The 19,337-nt window shown below is 45.1% G+C and overlaps 16 non-coding genes across 16 annotated transcripts; 7 read left to right on the top strand and 9 right to left on the bottom strand.

Annotated features, from left to right (window-relative positions):
• Positions 1-3,121: 3,121 nt before the first annotated feature.
• trnas-gcu (transfer RNA serine (anticodon GCU)) lies at positions 3,122-3,203 on the top strand. The gene has a single exon. It is a non-coding gene; the product is annotated as a tRNA-Ser (tRNA).
• Positions 3,204-3,347: 144 nt separating this feature from the next.
• Positions 3,348-3,429, top strand: trnas-gcu (transfer RNA serine (anticodon GCU)). The gene has a single exon. It is a non-coding gene; the product is annotated as a tRNA-Ser (tRNA).
• A 1,159-nt stretch (positions 3,430-4,588) lies between these two features.
• Positions 4,589-4,729, bottom strand: LOC143741718 (U4 spliceosomal RNA). Its single transcript, XR_013205204.1, has one exon. It is a non-coding gene; the product is annotated as a U4 spliceosomal RNA (small nuclear RNA).
• Positions 4,730-5,500: 771 nt separating this feature from the next.
• Positions 5,501-5,583, top strand: trnas-gcu (transfer RNA serine (anticodon GCU)). Its single transcript has one exon. It is a non-coding gene; the product is annotated as a tRNA-Ser (tRNA).
• A 1,202-nt stretch (positions 5,584-6,785) lies between these two features.
• trnas-gcu (transfer RNA serine (anticodon GCU)) lies at positions 6,786-6,867 on the top strand. Its single transcript has one exon. It is a non-coding gene; the product is annotated as a tRNA-Ser (tRNA).
• Positions 6,868-8,097: 1,230 nt separating this feature from the next.
• trnas-acu (transfer RNA serine (anticodon ACU)) lies at positions 8,098-8,182 on the top strand. The gene has a single exon. It is a non-coding gene; the product is annotated as a tRNA-Ser (tRNA).
• A 141-nt stretch (positions 8,183-8,323) lies between these two features.
• On the top strand, positions 8,324-8,405 carry trnas-gcu (transfer RNA serine (anticodon GCU)). Its single transcript has one exon. It is a non-coding gene; the product is annotated as a tRNA-Ser (tRNA).
• Positions 8,406-9,853: 1,448 nt separating this feature from the next.
• On the top strand, positions 9,854-9,935 carry trnas-gcu (transfer RNA serine (anticodon GCU)). The gene has a single exon. It is a non-coding gene; the product is annotated as a tRNA-Ser (tRNA).
• Positions 9,936-10,959: 1,024 nt separating this feature from the next.
• Positions 10,960-11,099, bottom strand: LOC143742045 (U4 spliceosomal RNA). Its single transcript, XR_013205330.1, has one exon. It is a non-coding gene; the product is annotated as a U4 spliceosomal RNA (small nuclear RNA).
• An 855-nt stretch (positions 11,100-11,954) lies between these two features.
• LOC143742033 (U4 spliceosomal RNA) lies at positions 11,955-12,094 on the bottom strand. Its single transcript, XR_013205327.1, has one exon. It is a non-coding gene; the product is annotated as a U4 spliceosomal RNA (small nuclear RNA).
• A 713-nt stretch (positions 12,095-12,807) lies between these two features.
• Positions 12,808-12,879, bottom strand: trnap-cgg (transfer RNA proline (anticodon CGG)). The gene has a single exon. It is a non-coding gene; the product is annotated as a tRNA-Pro (tRNA).
• Positions 12,880-13,078: 199 nt separating this feature from the next.
• On the bottom strand, positions 13,079-13,150 carry trnap-ugg (transfer RNA proline (anticodon UGG)). The gene has a single exon. It is a non-coding gene; the product is annotated as a tRNA-Pro (tRNA).
• Positions 13,151-15,546: 2,396 nt separating this feature from the next.
• Positions 15,547-15,618, bottom strand: trnap-ugg (transfer RNA proline (anticodon UGG)). The gene has a single exon. It is a non-coding gene; the product is annotated as a tRNA-Pro (tRNA).
• A 337-nt stretch (positions 15,619-15,955) lies between these two features.
• Positions 15,956-16,027, bottom strand: trnap-ugg (transfer RNA proline (anticodon UGG)). The gene has a single exon. It is a non-coding gene; the product is annotated as a tRNA-Pro (tRNA).
• Positions 16,028-17,782: 1,755 nt separating this feature from the next.
• Positions 17,783-17,854, bottom strand: trnap-cgg (transfer RNA proline (anticodon CGG)). Its single transcript has one exon. It is a non-coding gene; the product is annotated as a tRNA-Pro (tRNA).
• Positions 17,855-18,054: 200 nt separating this feature from the next.
• Positions 18,055-18,126, bottom strand: trnap-ugg (transfer RNA proline (anticodon UGG)). The gene has a single exon. It is a non-coding gene; the product is annotated as a tRNA-Pro (tRNA).
• Positions 18,127-19,337: the final 1,211 nt, after the last annotated feature.

Below are 19,337 nucleotides of genomic sequence, written 5' to 3'. Positions count from 1 at the left end.
GGGGAGAAACCTGGTTGCGAGAAAGAGGAAACAGAAATTTGAAAATCTAACAAATGGTATAGTTTAGTGGCAGGATCACAAATCCAGCATCACAGCAATAGATTTTACATACCAGTTCAGCATTTTTCTGGTTTTCTGGAATCGATGCATCTTTCTAGAGTTTTTTTTTTCTTGAGACTTCCAAGATTCTAAAGTAGGGAATAATGAATGAAAGAGTCAGTTATCCACAATAAACAGAAAATAAATTACACAGATGAAATACAGGAAAATCAAATACACAAGTCAGACCCATTTACCTGCTCCCTTCATGAACTTAAAATGATGTTTCTCCCAGGTGCTGTGTGGAGGTGTGCAGAGGATGGCTAAATTGTTGCCTTCGTCTTTTTGCTGAGGTTAAATGGGGGCCAATGGCACATGCTCTCGCTGAGCCACTCTTGCGGAACCACTGCAAATGGCAGATCCTCCTCGTTGATAAACTGAACAATGTGAACCATCTAAAATAGAAGAACATTTTGCATAAAGTATACTTTTTGATTAATTTCCAGGCAAAATCAATAACATTAAAATGCTCACCCCTTCAAAAAAACGAGTCATTTTCAAAAGTGGATCAACAGAAAACCATGTTCAGACAAACACAATCATATACATATACACACACATATATACATATAAACACATATATACACATTATATATATATATATATATATATATATATATATATATATATATATATATATATATATATATATATATACACATATATATATATAAACACCAAAAGTTAAACTTTCTAGATGTAAAGCTTTCTTTCTAGATGTAAAGCATTGGCGATTTACTGTAGCTAGGCTAGATACATTTCAACATGTCGAACATGCTTGAATTCAGTGAGTAAAAAAGGCGAAGCAGCATGTGTTAGCTAACACTGTAAGTTAAACTAGACTAGCAGCATGGTTGTCGAATCAAACAAAACATCATTATGTTTAGTTAGAAAACAACACAAGTTATACTGATCAGTCTTTCTTGTCGTAAAGATTTTGCTAACGTTACCATTCCCACGTGGGCGGGAGAATTGTCCTTAAGGATTTGGTTACGTAAGTTAGTTAATTATTCGACTGACCAATACTATCTACCACATACTGTAGTACTCACACTGGCATAAACATAACGTAAATATAGTTAAAAGAAGAAAAGAAAAAACTAACGCCAGGAAGAAACTAAGTAACGTTAGCCTAACTAACGTTAGCTATGTCAGAAACATGACGGAAACTTTGTAAACAAGGCTAACTTACTAGCTTGACTAGTAAGGCAAGAACATATTTGAAAAAGATGAACTAAAAATGTAAAAAATGAACATAATAATGCGTTACACAAAAAGGAAAAATGTACTTACTTTAAAGATCGTAGTCAATGACTAGATAGGATATCCTCTCCAAATACTGAAATCGTGTGACGAGTGGCCACTGTTGTGTTGGTAAATCTGCTTCCGTTTTTTAGGTACTGCCCCTCTCGGCCGGTGGAGGTACTTCTCTGTTTGTGCTTTAATACTTTCTTAAACATTTGTACAGATTGCAAAACTCGCAATTGCAAATTAATCCCTTATACCTGTAAAAGGTCAAATAAATAAAAAAATCGAGCTTGTAAAAAAATGAAAGACATAAACGAAATTTCCTGGGGTGACAGAGAGACAAAATATTTCTAAATATTTCACTTTATCTTTCAGGTCAAAACAGGGATTTTCATGTTTATTATAAATATTACCATGGTTGCAAATTAATAAAAAAAATCTAAAGCATACCCAAGCTTTTGGCCAAGTTGCAGATGTCTTTCACTGTTCACTGATTTCAGGCATTGGTGAAAAGTCTAACTTCATCCATTTATTCTGCTAAATTGTTCATACCATGAATGAAATATTTATTTTAAAACCTAATCAGAAAGATATTTATTGCCAAGTAAGTTTTACAAAAGGAATTCTTTTTGGACTATTTGTGCATCTCAATTGTGCATAAATCAAAGAAATGTAAAGAATTGTCACCTTAAGTGACTAAAATAATTCTATATATTTTACATAGGCATATCACTGAATCGCTTCAGAGTTTCAACGTAATTTAAATGTATTTTCCTAAACCTTATCATGGAATCAGACTGAGTCAAATCTGTTATAAACCCTAATGACTTTGGAGCAACAACAACAACAAAATTTGATATAATTCACATAATAATTATAATCGCTTTAAATGTGAAAGTTAAAATGCTGTCAGTTCCACTCATGCCAATGACATGGCTGGTCGATTTCAAAGCGGCTTGCCGCCAGCCGGCCGCGGTTCATTTAGACGGCGGCAACCGCCAGAGAGAATGAAGTCGGCGGCCCGGCGGCTGTTCGCCGGCGGCATCTCGCAAGAAATGGGAGTGACGTATTCGGCGGCAAACGTTTCATCTCCGCCAGCGGGGCGCACCTATAGCCGACAGTTTGGGGCCGGCGGCAAAAAGAAGCCGTGCCGATATTTTTTGCTATCTGGGTAGAGGTTTATTAATTGTTCTCTCTTAGCTCAAAGAACAAAATGTGCGGTATTTTTGATGGGAGATACTTATGGGTATCCTGGTAACAAAGGGGCAGAGTTATAAGCCTCAATCTCCAAGAACATGTTTGAGTTTGGGATCGATTCGATGAGCCCCCTACCAGTTTGGGTAGGATAATGAAGAGTGCAAGGACACTGCAAACATATTCTGAGAGAGGTCCAATGTAAGCTATGCTGCCATTTTCTTGACCCAGGCGTTCTCTCTAGGTTCTTACCAACAAAGCAGAAGCAGCACACAAAAGAAACATAAGCACATCTCCCTCTATCAACACAGTTGTGAGTTTCCCAACCTTCCTCCTTAAGACATGCAGGTGAGTGACAAGGTGGCCGAATGGTTAAGGCGATGGACTGCTAATTCATTGTGTTGTTTATGCGTGTGTTCGAATCCCATCGTCTTCGTTTGTTGTCTTTAGTGTTTCGAGAGAGCCAAGTGCGCATGGAAAAGCCGTTCAAAGTACATTGCTGCCGACTTTAACGACATCACCATTAAAATAGCTGCAGAAACACAGCACAGCCCAGCTTCGGGCAAATGTGCAGTCGAGTGACGAGGTGGCCGAGTGGTTAAGGCGATGGACTGCTAATCCATTATGCTCTGCACGCGTGGGTTCGAATCCCATCCTCGTCGTTTGTTGTCTTTAGTGTTTCGAGAGAGCCAAGTGCGCATGGAAAAGCCGTTCAAATGACATTGCTGCCGACTTTAACGACATCATCCTTAAATAGCTGCAGAAACACACGACACCCCAGCTTTGAGCAGATGTGCAGGCGTAGTGACGAGGTGGCCGAGTGGTTAAGGCGATGGACTGCTAATCCATTGTGCTCTGCACGCGTGGGTTCGAATCCCATCCTCGTCGTTTGATGTCTTTAGTGTTTCGAGAGAGCCAAGTGCGCATGGAAAAGCCGTTCAAATGACATTGCTGCCGACTTTAACGGCATCATCCTTAAAATAGCTGCAGAAACACACCACACCCCAGCTTCGGGCAGATGTGCAGGCCTAGTGACGAGGTGGCCCAGTGGTTAAGGTGATGGATTGCTAATCCATTGTGCTCTGCACGCGTTTGTTCGAATCCCTTTGATGTCTTTAGTGTTCAAGAAAGCCAAGTGTGCCTGGCAAAGCTCTTTGCTTCCAACCAAAACCTCATCATACTAAAGATAGATGCAGAAAAAATCCACGTGCAGGCGAGTTGCTGCGTGGTTAAGGCAATGGACTCCTAATCCATTGTGCTCTGCACGCATGGGTTCGGATCCCATCCTCGACTTTTGTTGTCTTTAGTGTTTCGAGAGAGCCAAGTGCGCATGGAAAAGCCGTTCAAAGTACATTGCTGCCGACTTTAACGACATCATCCTTAAAATAGCTGCAGAAACACACCACAGCCCAGCTTCGGGCAATTGTGCAGGCGAGTGAAGAGGTGGCTGAGTGGATAAGGTGATGGACTGCTAATCCACTGTGATCTGCAAGCGTGGGTTATCCTTGTGGTTTTGTCTTTAGTGTTTCGAGACAGCCAAGTGCGCATGGAAAAGCCGTTCAAATAATATTGCTGCCGACTTTAACGACATCATCATTAAAATAGCTGCAGAAATAGCTAAAGAAACACAGCACAGCCCAGCTTCGGGCAGATGTGCAGATGAGTGACGAGGTGGCCGAGTGGTTAAGGCGATGGACTGCTAATCCATTGTGCTCTGTGCGCATGGTTTTGAGTCACATCCTTGGTGTTTAGTTTCACAGGGAGCCTAGAGGACAGGTCAACCGCAGGGGTGCAGGTCATGGCAAGCTTTTAATTATAGCTGTATATAAAGCTCATGTTCATTTCTGAAAACATTGTTGAGATCCGGATCAATACAATAATTCCCCTGGTTAATGGATATAATCATTTTAAATACAAAAACACATTCAATGAAAGGTCCAAATCCTGGCTACACCAGCCACCTTCAAGCTTATGCTCTCAACACCACAGAGAAAACAGAATGTTAAAAATGCAAAAGTACAATTCCCTTTTACAACTAGTCATGAAGCCTCTTAAGAGACTGTCAGAAATTGCCAAGGCTGACTGCATTTCAAGTCATCCCAGCGGGGTATTGGGTAAAGTTTTCAACCAGCAAAGATCACGTCTCGGATGAGCCTCATAGACTATGATATTGCCTCTGCGAAAGAATGCCAGACAAGGTAGCGACGTCTCGTGTGCTTTTATTATTTTATTGCTATTATTATTTTATAGCTATTTTATTGCTTAAAATAGCTAAAGAAACACACCACAGCCCAGCTTCGGCCAGAACAGCAGGTGAGTGATGAGGTGGCCGAGTGGTTAAGGCGATGGACTGCTAATCCATTGTGCTCTGCACGCGTTTGTTCGAATCCCATCCATGTCATTTGATGTCTTTAGTGTTCAAGAAAGCCAAGTGTGCCTGGCAAAGCTCTTTGCTTCCAACCACAACCTTACCATACTAAAGATAGATGCAGAAATACTCCACGTGCAGGTGAGTGGCTGCGTGGTTAAGGCGATGGACTCCTAATCCATTTTGCTCTGCACGCTTGGGTTCAGATCCCATCCTTGACGTTTGTTGTCTTTAGTGTTTCGAGAGAGCCAAGTGCGCATGGAAAAGCCGTTCAAAGTACATTGCTGCCGACTTTGACGACATCATCCTTAAATTAGCTGCAGAAACACACCACAGCCCAGCTTCGGGCAATTGTGCAGGCGAGTGATGAGGTGGCCAAGTGGATAAGGTGATGGACTGCTAATCCATTGTGATCTGCAAGCGTGGGTTCAAATCCTATCCTCGTCGTTTGTTGTCTTTAGTGTTTCGAGAGAGCCAAGTGCGCATGGAAAAGCCGTTCAAATAATATTGCTGCCGACTTTAACGACATCATCATTAAAATAGCTGCAGAAACACAGCACAGGCCAGCTTCGGGCAGATGTGCAGGCAAGTGACGAGGTGGCCGAGTGGTTAAGGCGGATGGACCGCTAATCCATTGTGCTCTGCACGCGTGGGTTCGAATCCCATCCTCGTCGTTTGATGTGTTTCGAGAGAGCCAAGTGCGCATGGAACATTTTATTTTAAGGATTTTAGCGACATCATCCTTAAAATAGCTGCAGAAACACACCAGAGCCCAGCTTCGGCCAGATGAGCAGGTGAGTGACGAGGTGGCCGAGTGGTTAAGCCGATGAACTGCTAATCCACTGTGCTCTGCACGCGTTTGTTCGAATCCCATCCATGTCTTTTGTGTTCAAGAAAGTCAAGTGTGCCTGGAAAAGCTCTTTGCTTCCAACCACAACCTCATCATACTAAATATAGATGCAGAAAAACTCCACGTGCAGGCGAGTGGCTGCGTGGTTAAGGCGATGGACTCCTAATCCATTGTGCTCCGCATGCATGGGTTCGGATCCCATCCTCGACGTTTGTTGTGTTTCGAGAGAGCCAAGTGCGCATGGAAAAGCCGTTCAAAGTACATTGCTGCCGACTTTAACGACATCATCCTTAAAATAGCTGCAGAAACACACCACAGCCCAGCTTTGGGCAATTGCGCAGGTGAGTGATGAGGTGGCCGAGTGAATAAGGTGATGGAATGCTAATCCATTGTGATCTGCAAGTGTGGGTTTAAATCCTATCCTCGTCGTTTGTTGTCTTTAGTGTTTCGAGAGAGCCAAGTGCGCATGGAAAAGCCGTTCAAATAATATTGCTGCCGACTTTAACGACGTCATCATTAAAATAGCTGCAGACACACAGCACAGCTCAGCTTCGGGCAGATGTGCAGGCGAGTGACGAGGTGGCCAAAGTGGTTAAGGCGATGGACTGCTATTCCATTGTGCTCTGCATGCGTGGGTTTGAATCCCATCCTCGTCGTTTGATGTCTTTAGTGTTTCGAGAGAGCCAAGTGCGCATGGAAAAGCCGTTCAAATGACATTGCTGCCGACTTTAACGACATCATCCTTAAAATAGCTGCAGAAACACAGCACACGCCAGCTTCGGGCAGATGAGCAGGTGAGTGACGAGGTGGCCGAGTGGTTAAGGCGATGGACTACTAATCCATTGTGCTCTGCACGCGATTGTTCGAATCCCATCGTCTTCATTTGTTGTCTTTAGTGTTTCGAGAGAGCCAAGTGCGCATGGAAAAGCCGTTCAAAGTACATTGCTGCCGACTTTAACGACATCACCATTAAAATAGCTGCAGAAACACACCAGAGCCCAGCTTCGGGCACTTGTATAGGCGAGTGACGAGGTGGCCGAGTGGTTAAGGCGATGGACTGCTAATCCATTGTGCTCTGCACACGTGGGTTTGAATCCCATCCTCGTCGTTTGATGTCTTTAGTGTTTCGAGAGAGCCAAGTGCGCATGGAAAAGCCGTTCAAATGACATTGCTGACGACTTTAACGACATCATCCTTAAATTAGCTGCAGAAATACACCACAGCCCAGCTTCGGGCAATTGTGCAGGCGAGTGATGAGGTGGCCGAGTGGATAAGGTGATGGACAGATAATCCATTGTGATCTGAAAGCGTTGGTTCAAATCCTATCCTCGTCGTTTGTTGTCTTTAGTGTTTCGAGAGAGCCAAGTGCGCATGGAAAAGCCGTTCAAATGACATTAATGCCGACTTTAACGACATCATCCTTAAAATAGCTGCAGAAACACAACACAGCCCAGCTTCGGCCAGATGAGCAGATGAGTGACGAGGTGGCCGAGTGGTTAAGACGATGGACTGCTAATCCATTGTGCTCTGCACGCGTTTGTTCGAATCCCATCCATGTCGTTTGATGTCTTTTGTGTTCAAGAAAGTCAAGTGTGCCTGGAAAAGCTCTTTGCTTCCAACCACAACCTCATCATACTAAAGATAGATGCAGAAAAACTCCACGTGCAGGCGAGTGGCTGCGTGGTTAAGGCGATGGACTCCTAATCCATTGTGCTCCGCATGCATGAGTTCGGATCCCATCCTCGACGTTTGTTGTGTTTCGAGAGAGCCAAGTGCGCATGGAAAAGCCGTTCAAAGTACATTGCTGCCGACTTTAACGACATCATCCTTAAAATAGCTGCAGAAACACACCACAGCCCAGCTTTGGGCAATTGCGCAGGTGAGTGATGAGGTGGCCGAGTGAATAAGGTGATGGAATGCTAATCCATTGTGATCTGCAAGTGTGGGTTTAAATCCTATCCTCGTCGTTTGTTGTCTTTAGTGTTTCGAGAGAGCCAAGTGCGCATGGAAAAGCCGTTCAAATAATATTGCTGCCGACTTTAACGACGTCATCATTAAAATAGCTGCAGACACACAGCACAGCTCAGCTTCGGGCAGATGTGCAGGCGAGTGACGAGGTGGCCAAAGTGGTTAAGGCGATGGACTGCTATTCCATTGTGCTCTGCATGCGTGGGTTTGAATCCCATCCTCGTCGTTTGATGTCTTTAGTGTTTCGAGAGAGCCAAGTGCGCATGGAAAAGCCGTTCAAATGACATTGCTGCCGACTTTAACGACATCATCCTTAAAATAGCTGCAGAAACACAGCACACGCCAGCTTCGGGCAGATGAGCAGGTGAGTGACGAGGTGGCCGAGTGGTTAAGGCGATGGACTACTAATCCATTGTGCTCTGCACGCGATTGTTCGAATCCCATCGTCTTCGTTTGTTGTCTTTAGTGTTTCGAGAGAGCCAAGTGCGCATGGAAAAGCCGTTCAAAGTACATTGCTGCCGACTTTAACGACATCACCATTAAAATAGCTGCAGAAACACACCAGAGCCCAGCTTCGGGCACTTGTATAGGCGAGTGACGAGGTGGCCGAGTGGTTAAGGCGATGGACTGCTAATCCATTGTGCTCTGCACACGTGGGTTTGAATCCCATCCTCGTCGTTTGATGTCTTTAGTGTTTCGAGAGAGCCAAGTGCGCATGGAAAAGCCGTTCAAATGACATTGCTGACGACTTTAACGACATCATCCTTAAATTAGCTGCAGAAATACAGCACAGCCCAGCTTCGGGCAATTGTGCAGGCGAGTGATGAGGTGGCCGAGTGGATAAGGTGATGGACAGATAATCCATTGTGATCTGAAAGCGTTGGTTCAAATCCTATCCTCATCGTTTGTTGTCTTTAGTGTTTCGAGAGAGCCAAGTGCGCATGGAAAAGCCGTTCAAATGACATTAATGCCGACTTTAACGACATCATCCTTAAAATAGCTGCAGAAACACAACACAGCCCAGCTTCGGCCAGATGAGCAGATGAGTGACGAGGTGGCCGAGTGGTTAAGCCGATGGACTGCTAATCCATTGTGCTCTGCACGCGTTTGTTCGAATTCCATCCATGTCGTTTGATGTCTTTTGTGTTCAAGAAAGTCAAGTGTGCCTGGAAAAGCTCTTTGCTTCCAACCACAACCTCATCATACTAAAGATAGATGCAGAAAATCTCCACGTGCAGGCGAGTGGCTGCGTGGTTAAGGCGATGGACTCCTAATCCATTGTGCTCCGCACGCATGGGTTCGGATCCGATCCTCGGCGTTTGTTGTCTTTAGTGTTTCGAGAGAGCCAAGTGCGCATGGAAAAGCCGTTCAAAGTACATTGCTGCCGACTTTAACGACATAATCCTTAAAATAGCTGCAGAAACACACCACAGCCCAGCTTCGGGCAATTGTGCAGGCGAGTGATGAGGTGGTGATGGAATGCTAATCCATTGTGATCTGCAAGTGTGGGTTCAAATCCTATCCTCGTCGTTTGTTGTCTTTAGTGTTTCGAGAGAGCCAAGTGCGCATGGAAAAGCCGTTCAAATAATATTGCTGCCGACTTTAACCACGTCATCATTAAAATAGCTGCAGACACACAGCACAGCTCAGCTTCGGGCAGATGTGCAGGCGAGTGACGAGGTGGCCGAGTGGTTAAGGCGATGGACTGCTAATCCATTTTGCTCTGCACGCGTGGGTTTGAATTCCATCCTCGTCGTTTGATGTCTTTAGTGTTTCGAGAGAGCCAAGTGTGCATGGAAAAGCCGTTCAAATGACATTGCTGCCGACTTTAACGACATCATCCTTAAAATAGCAGCAGAAACACACCACAGCCCAGCTTCGGGAAATTGTGCAGGCGAGTGATGTGGTGGCCGAGTGGATAAGGTGATGGACTGCTAATCCATTGTGATCTGCAAGCGTGGGTTCAAATCCTATCCTCGTCGTTTGTTGTCTTTAGTGTTTCGAGAGAGCCAAGTGCGCATGGAAAAGCCGTTCAAATAATATTGCTGCCGACTTTAACGAAATCATCATTAAAATAGCTGCAGAAACACAGCACAGCCCAGCTTCGGGCAGATGTGCAGGTGAGTGACGAGGTGGCCGAGTGGTTAAGGCGATGGACTGCTAATCCATTGTGCTCTGCACGCGTGGGTTAGAATCCCATCCTCGTCGTTTTATGTCTTTAGTGTTTCGAGAGAGCCAAGTGCGCATGGAAAAGCCGTTCAAATGACATTAATGCCAACTTTAACGACATCATCCTTAAAATAGCTGCAGAAACACACCACAGCCCAGCTTCGGCCAGATGAGCAGGTGAGTGACGAGGTGGCCGAGTGCTTAAGCCGATGGACTGCTAATCCATTGTGCTCTGCACGCGTTTGTTCGAATTCCATCCATGTCGTTTGATGTCTTTTGTGTTCAAGAAAGTCAAGTGTGCCTGGAAAAGCTCTTTGCTTCCAACCACAACCTCATCATACTAAAGATAGTTGCAGAAAAACTCCTCGTGCAGGCGAGTGGCTGCATGGTTAAGGTGATGGACTCCTAATCCATTGTGCTCCGCACGCATGGGTTAGGATCCCATCCTCGACGTTTGTTGTCTTTAGTGTTTCGAGAGAGCCAAGTGCGCATGGAAAAGCCGTTCAAAGTACATTGCTGCCGACTTTAACGACATCATCCTTAAAATAGCTGCAGAAACACACCACAGCCCAGCTTCGGGCAATTGTGCAGGCGAGTGATGAGGTGGCCGAGTGAATAAGGTGATGGAATGCTAATCCATTGTGATCTGCAAGTGTGGGTTCAAATCCTATCCTCGTCGTTTGTTGTCTTTAGTGTTTCGAGAGAGCCAAGTGCGCATGGAAAAGCCGTTCAAATAATATTGCTGCCGACTTTAACGACGTCATCATTAAAACAGCTGCAGACACACAGCACAGCTCAGCTTCGGGCAGATGGGCAAGGCGAGTGACGAGGTGGCCGATTGGTTAAGGCGATGGACTGCTAATCCATTGTGCTCTGCACGCATGGGTTTGAATTCCATCCTCGTCGTTTGATGTCTTCAGCTTTTGCTTCCAACTACAACGTCATCATACTAACGATAGATGCAGAAAAACTCTACATGCAGGCGAGTTGCTGCGTGATAGAACAGCGAAATAGAACGTAAAAAAAGCGAAGGCACAATTCCCTTTTACAATAAGTCATGAAGCCTCTTAAGAGACTGTCAAAAATGCCAAGGCTGACTGTATTTCAAGCCATCCCAGCAGGGTATTGGGTAAAGTTTTCAACTAGCAAAGATCACGTCTCAGATGAACCTCATAGACTATGATATTGCCTCTGCGAAAGAATGTCAGACAAGGTAGCGACGTCTCCTGTGCTTTTATCTGGACATGGAACGACAGGGTGGTATCACGTTTTAAACTGCCATGTAATCAGCCTTTTGGAACGGCCGGCTGCATGGTGTGTCTATGAAACAGGTGAGTGAAAAGCACATAGAGGTTAATTAATTGTTCTCTCTTAGCTGAAAGAACAAAATGTGCGGTATTTTTGATGGGAGATACTTATGGGTATCCTGGTAACAAAGGGGCAGAGTTATAACCCTCAATCTCCAAGAACATGTTTGAGATGGGATCGATTCGATGAGCCCCCTACCAGTTTGGGTAGGATAATGAAGAGTGCAAGGACACTGCAAACATATTGTGAAAAGCCGTTCAAATGACATTGCTGACGACTTTAACGAAAGCCAAGTGTGCCTGGCAATGCTTTTTGCTTCCAACTACAACGTCATCATACTAAAGATAGATGCAGAAAAACTTTACATGCAGGCGAGTTGCTGCGTGGTTAAGGCGATGGACTGCTAATCCTTTGTGCTCTGTGCGCATGGGTTTGAGTCCCATCCTTGGTGTTTAGTTTCACAGGGAGCCTAGAGGACAGGTCAACCGCAGGGGTGCAGCTCATGGCAAGCTTTTAATTATAGCTGTATATAAAGCTCATGTTCATTTCTGAAAACGTTGTTGAGATCCGGATCAATACAATAAGCCCCCTGGTAAATGGATATAATAATTTTAAATACAAAAACACGTTCAAGGGAGGTCCAAATCCTGGCTAAACCAGCCACCTTCAAGCTAATGCTTTCGACACCACAGCAAAAACAGAACGTAAAAAAAGCAAAAGTACAATTCCCTTTTACAACTAGTCATGAAGCCTCTTAAGAGACTGTCAAAATTGCCAAGGCTGACTGTATTTCAAGTCATCCCAGCAGGGTATTGGGTGAAGTTTTCAACCAGCAAAGATCACGTCTCGGCTGAGCCTCATAGACTATGGTATTGCCTCTGCGAAAGAATGCCAGACAAGGTAGCGACGTCTCCTGTGCTTTTATCTGGATATGGAACGACAGGGTGGTATCACGTTTTAAACTGCCATGTAATCAGCCTTTTGGAACGGCCGGCTGCATGGTGTGTCTATGAAAGAGGTGAGTGAAATGCACATAGAGGTTAATTAACAGCCTCTGATGCTGCAGAACGTGACGTCAAGTACTATGTGGGTTGCAGTAAATGGTCGGACTATGAAGTGGTTGATAAAGAAAAGTAAATGGCCAGACTATGAAGTGGTTGAAAACATGATGCTTGGGCAGGGGCTGAGAGGTGGGGAGAACAACATGACTAACTCCTCCAAAATCAGATTGCCCTTCGGGTGATTTTTGGGCAACTCACTGAGTCTCTGCTCCAGAGAGAACTTCAGCAAGTCTCGCTTCTGACTGGACTCATTCAAGCGGGCTTGAGCTTCTGAATGAGCTTTCTTCTCCATCAGAATGAGCTTTCTTCTCCGTCAACTTCTAAGGGAAAACAATGCCTTTAATAAACCAGGAAGAGCACAATTTGTTTTATCACCCAGCTTAAAAAAAGAAAAAAAATGAAGAAGATTTCCTGTGGTATCACATGCAATTGCTTACATAGTCAGAGAACCGTTGAACTCATACTAAAGGTGAGGTTCAGAGTACTTTCTGTGCAGGAAATAAACGGTTGTCATTGGACTGGCTGCATGATCTGAAACTGCCGGGCTCGTCCGGGATTTGAACCCAGGACCTCTCGCACCCGAAGCGAGAATCATACCCCTAGACCAACGAGCCTGCCTGACGCTGGATGGGGCTACTTGCATACAGTTGTACAGTCACCGAACACTGGCCTCAAACAGAATGAGCAGACACTAGTTTTAATAAGAGCATTTGTCCTTAGGGAGCTGCACTCTCTGGCAGGCGGTGATTCATAGTACTTTCTGTGCAGGAAATAAACGCTTGTCATCGGACTGGCTGCTTGTTCTGACCTGCTGGGCTCGTCCGGGATTTGAACCCGGGACCTCTCGCACCCAAAGCGAGAATCATACCCCTAGACCAACAAGCCTGACGGACAAGAGATTTGGCTACTTGCATAGTACGTGGGGAGGACTACATGACTAACTCCTCCAAAATCAGATTGCCCTTCGGGTGATTTTTGGGCAACTCACTGAGTCTCTGCTCCAGAGAGAACTTCAGCAAGTCTCGCTTCTGACTGGACTCATTCAAGCGGGCTTGAGCTTCTGAATGAGCTTTCTTCTCCATCAGAATGAGCTTTCTTCTCCGTCAACTTCTAAGGGAAAACAATGCCTTTCATACACCAGGAAGAGCACAATTTGTTTTATCACCCAGCTTAAAAAAAAAAAAAATGAAGAAGATTTCCTCTGGTATCACATGCAATTGCATAATGAAAAGTAAATGGCCAGACTTTGAAGTGGTTGAAAACATGATGCTTTTGCAGGGGTTGAGAGGTGGGGAGGACAACATGACTAACTCCACCATAATCAGATTGCCCTTCGGTTGATTTTTGGGCAACTCACTGAGTCTCTGCTCCAGAGAGAACTTCAGCAAGTCTCGCTTCTGACTGGACTCATTCAAGCGGGCTTGAGCTTCTGAAAGAGCTTTCTACTCCGTCAGAATGAGCTTTCTTCTCCGTCAACTTCTAAGGAAAAACAATGCTTTCATACACCAAGAAGAGCACAATTTGTTTTATCACCCAGCTTAAAAAAAGAAAAAAAATGAAGAAGATTTCCTGTGGCAACCTTGCTGCTCGTTCTGAAATCCCCGGGCTCGTCCGGGATTTGAACCCTGGACCTCTCGCACCCAAAGCGAGAATCATACCCATAGACCAACAAGCCTCTTCTACAATCAGTTTTTCGGGAGGGCGCCACAAATTCAGTGAAGCCCATCTCAAAGACGGACCACGACCTGGCGTCGAGATACGAAAGTGTAGTTGTTCGAGCGTTAGAAACCCCTTGAAGGCATATTACTGATCAAAGGAAAAGCATGCCAGACAAGGCCCAGTGGCCTGTGGATGTTCCACAAATTCAAGGATGGTTTGTTCAAAGCAATAATGACCACAAGATCTGAGTTAGCATAGTACGGACAAACCTCGGATAGCTGTAGTGGTGGGTTTTTGTGTGCATCAGACTGTCAGTGAATCATTCTTGCCTGCCCGTGCATGTGCCCTTTCAGGCTGAAATTACACAAAGCACTGTGCGCAAGAGGCCCAGTGGCCTAAGTGGAAAAAGCCACTTCTTGCTTTTGCACTGGACCTACGACGAAGGCTTTGCGTGCGAAAGCAGAGAGGCAGACTACACACAAAACAGATGGGAAAGAGTCATGAATTATAAATGAATCTAGTCAACGAAAAACATCATTGATACGTTTGTTTTGTCCATACAACCAAAATGGCTGTGTAATTGGAGAAAAACACATGGAACAGAAATGGCGGGCTCTAAATGTAAACCGCCGCACATAGGCTATGCCGTAGGCTTGACTTTGAACTAAAAGGCATCACCCTCCTACCTAGGGAGGCTGTTACTAGGGCGTGCTTGTTGCGCTAGCTCTAAGCCGATGCTGCAAAAAGTAAATGAAAAGTTGTTCAAAGAAACTCTACAGAACAACAAGTATACCTGTGCTTAGCGTTTCTGCAAAAGAGCCACGGGTAATTCAGTTAAGAGCGATTTAAAATGCTTTGAATCCCACTACAGCATCTACAGACCTGCGAAAAAAGTTCAATTTTGCCAAAGCATCAGCCTCTGATGCTACAGAACGTGACGTCAAGTACTATGTGGGTTGCAGTAAATGGCCGGACTATGAAGTGGTTGATAAAGAAAAGTAAATGGCCAGACTATGAAGTGGTTGAAAACATGATGCTTGGGCAGGGGCTGAGAGGTGGGGAGGACAACATGACTAACTCCTCCAAAATCAGATTGCCCTTCGGGTGATTTTTGGGCAACTCACTGAGTCTCTGCTCCAGAGAGAACTTCAGCAAGTCTCGCTTCTGACTGGACTCATTCAAGCGGGCTTGAGCTTCTGAATGAGCTTTCTTCTCCGTCAGAATGAGCTTTCTTCTCCGTCAACTTCTAAGGGAAAACCCTGCCTTTCATAAACCAGGAAGAGCACAATTTTTTTTATCACCCAGCTTAAAAAAAGAAAAAAAATGAAGAAGATTTCCTGTGGTATGACATGCAATTGCATACATAGTCAGAGAAAATGATTTCAGACTATTCTGAAATCCCCGGGCTCGTCCGGGATTTGAACCCGGGATGCTGGGTGTGGCTACTTGCGTACACTTGTTCAGTCACCGAACACTGGCCTCAAACAGAATGAGCAGACACTATTTTAATAAGAGCATTTGTCCTTAGGGAGCTGCACTCTCTGGCAGGCAGCGATTCAGAGTACCTTCTGTGCAGGAAATAAACAGTTGTCATCGGACTGGCTGCATGATCTGAAACTGCTGGGCTCGTCCGGGATTTGAACCCGGGACCTCTCGCACCCAAAGCGAGAATCATACCCCTAGACCAACGAGCCTGACTGGCAAGAGATTTGGCTACTTGCCTGACTGGCAAGAGATTTGGCTACTTGCGTACTCTTGTAGAGTCACTGAATGCTGGCCTCTTACAGAATGGGAAGGCACTAGTTTTAATAGAAAGCGTTTGTCGTTAGGGAGCCACACTCCCTGGCAGGCAGCGATTCTGAGTACGTTCTGTGCAAGGAAATAAGCGCTTGTCATCTGGCTGAATCTTGGCTATGTTGTAGTACAGATGAACACAAGCAGTAATAAGGATTTCAAAAACATGACAGTTTTGAGTTTGGCAAAGTGCTGCAAAAGGAAGGATCCAATCTTGCTGCTCGTTCTGAAATCCCCGGGCTCGTCCGGGATTTGAACCCGGGACCTCTCGCACCCAAAGCGAGAATCATACCCCTAGAGCAACAAGCCTCTTCTACAATCAGTTTTTCGGGAGGGCGCCACAAATTCAGTGAAGCCCATCTCAAAGACGGACCACGACCTGGCGTCGAGATACGAAAGTGTAGTTGTTCGAGCGTTAGAAACCCCTTGAAGGCATATTACTGATCAAAGGAAAAGCATGCCAGACAAGGCCCAGTGGCCTGTGGATGTTCCACAAATTCAAGGATGGTTTGTTCAAAGCAATAATGACCACAAGATCTGAGTTAGCATAGTACGGACAAACCTCGGATAGCTGTAGTGGTGGGTTTTTGTGTGCATCAGACTGTCAGTGAATCATTCTTGCCTGCCCGTGCATGTGCCCTTTCAGGCTGAAATTACACAAAGCCCTGTGCGCAAGAGGCCCAGTGGCCTAAGGGGAAAAAGCCACTTCTTGCCTTTGCACTGGACCTATGACGAAGGCTTTGCGTACGAAAGCAGAGAGGCAGACTACACACAAAACAGATGGGAAAGAATCATGAACTATAAATGAATCTAGTCAACGAAAAACATCATTGATACGTTTGTTTTGTCCATACAACCAAAAGGGCTGTGTAATTGGAGAAAAACACATGGAACAGAAATGGCGGGCTCTAAATGTAAACCGCCGCACATAGGCTATGCCGTAGGCTTGACTTTGAACTAAAAGGCATCACCCACCCTACCTAGGGAGGCAGTTACAAGGGCGTGCTTGTTGCGCTAGCTCTAAGCCGATGCTGCAAAAAGTCAATGAAAAGTTGTTCAAAGAAACTCTACAGAACAACAAGTATACCTGTGCTTAGCGTTTCTGCAAAAGAGCCACGGGTAATTCAGTTAAGAGCGATTTAAAATGCTTTGAATCCCACTACAGCATCTACAGACCTGCGAAAAAAGTTCAATTTTGCCAAAGCATCAGCCTCTGATGCTGCAGAACGTGACGTCAAGTACTATGTGGGTTGCAGTAAATGGCCGGACTATGAAGTGGTTGATAAAGAAAAGTAAATGGCCAGACTATGAAGTGGTTGAAAACATGATGCTTGGGCAGGGGCTGAGAGGTGGGGAGGACTACATGACTAACTCCTGCAAAATCAGATTGCCCTTCGGGTGATTTTTGGGCAACTCACTGAGTCTCTGCTCCAGAGAGAACTTCAGCAAGTCTCGCTTCTGACTGGACTCATTCAAGCGGGCTTGAGCTTCTGAATGAGCTTTATCCTCCGTCAGAATGAGCTTTCTTCTCCGTCAACTTCTAAGGGAAAACAATGCCTTTCATACACCAGGAAGAGCACAATTTGTTTTATCACCCAGCTTAAAAAAAAAAAAAAATGAAGAAGATTTCCTCTGGTATCACATGCAATTGCATAAAGAAAAGTAAATGGCCAGACTTTGAAGTGGTTGAAAACATGATGCTTTTGCAGGGGCTGAGAGGTGGGGAGGACAACATGACTAACTCCACCATAATCAGATTGCCCTTCGGTTGATTTTTGGGCAACTCACTGAGTCTCTGCTCCAGAGAGAACTTCAGCAAGTCTCGCTTCTGACTGGACTCATTCAAGCGGGCTTGAGCTTCTGAAAGAGCTTTCTACTCCGTCAGAATGAGCTTTCTTCTCCATCAACTTCTAAGGGAAAACAATGCTTTCATACACCAAGAAGAGCACAATTTGTTTTATCACCCAGCTTAAAAAAAGAAAAAAAATGAAGAAGATTTCCTGTGGTATCACATGCAATTGCATACATAGTCAGAGAACCCTTGAACTCATACTAAAGGTGAGAGGGCTCGTCCGGGATTTGAACCCAGGACCTCTCGCACCCGAAGCAAGAATCATACCCCTAGACCAACGAGCCTGCCTGATGCTGGATGGGGCTACTTGCATACACTTGTACAGTCACCGAACACTGGCCTCAAACAGAATGAGCAGACACTAGTTTTAATAAGAGCATTTGTCCTTAGGGAGCTGCACTCTCTGGCAGGCGGCGATTCAGAGTACTTTCTGTGCAGGAAATAAACGCTTGTCATCGGACTGGCTGCTTGTTCTGAAACTGCTGGGCTCGTCCGGGATTTGAACCCGAGACCTCTCGCACCCAAAGCGAGAATCATTCCCCTAGACCAACGAGCCTGACTGACAAAAGATTTGGCTACTTGCGTACACTTGTAGAGTTACTGAATCCTGGCCTCTTACAGAATGGGAAGGCACTAGTTTTAATAGAAAGCGTTTGTCGTTAGGGAGCCACACTCCCTGGCAGGCAGCGATTCTGAGTACGTTCTGTGCAAGGAAATAAGCGCTTGTCATCTGGCTGAATCTTGGCTATGTTGTTGTACAGATGAACACAAGCAGTAATAAGGGTTTCAAAAACATGACAGTTTTGAGTTTGGCTCAGTGCTGCAAAAGGAAGGATTCAACCCGGGATTTGACCAACGAACCTCTTCTACAATCAGTTTTTCGGGAGGGCGCCACAAATTCAGTGAAGCCCATCTCAAAGACGGACCACGACCTGGCGTCGAGATACGAAAGTGTAGTTGTTCGAGCGTTAGAAACCCCTTGAAGGCATATTACTGATCAAAGGAAAAGCATGCCAGACAAGGCCCAGTGGCCTGTGGATGTTCCACAAATTCAAGGATGTTTTGTTCAAAGCAATAATGACCACAAGATCTGAGTTAGCATAGTACGGACAAACCTCGGATAGCTGTAGTGGTGGGTTTTTGTGTGCATCAGACTGTCAGTGAATCATTCTTGCCTGCCCGTGCATGTGCCCTTTCAGGCTGAAATTACACAAAGCACTGTAGGCAAGAGGCCCAGTCGCCTAAGGGGAAAAAGCCACTTCTTGCTTTTGCATTGGACCTACGACGAAGGCTTTGCGTACGAAAGCAGAGAGGCAGACTACACACAAAACAGATGAGTAAGAATCATGAACTATAAATGAATCTAGTCAACGAAAAACATCATTGATACGTTTGTTTTGTCCATACAACCAAAATGGCTGTGTAATTGGAGAAAAACACATGGAACAGAAATGGCGGGCTCTAAATGTAAACCGCCGCACATAGGCTATGCCGTAGGCTTGACTTTGAACTAAAAGGCATCACCCTCCTACCTAGGGAGGCTGTTACTAGGGCGTGCTTGTTGCGCTAGCTCTAAGCTGATGCTGCAAAAAGTCAATGAAAAGTTGTTCAAAGAAACTCTACAGAACAACAAGTATACCTGTGCTTAGCGTTTCTGCAAAAGAGCCACGGGTAATTCAGTTAAGAGCGATTTAAAATGCTTTGAATCCCACTACAGCATCTACAGACCTGCGAAAAAAGTTCAATTTTGCCAAAGCATCAGCCTCT

The sequence above is a fragment of the Siphateles boraxobius genome, unplaced genomic scaffold (genome assembly GCF_051911475.1).
Source record: "Siphateles boraxobius isolate OS27281-9 unplaced genomic scaffold, OSU_SipBor_1 1, whole genome shotgun sequence".
NCBI classification, from domain to species: Eukaryota; Metazoa; Chordata; class Actinopteri; order Cypriniformes; family Leuciscidae; genus Siphateles; species Siphateles boraxobius.
The sequence above is the reverse complement of the archived record's forward strand: the minus strand, read 5'-3'. Positions and strand labels throughout refer to the sequence as shown.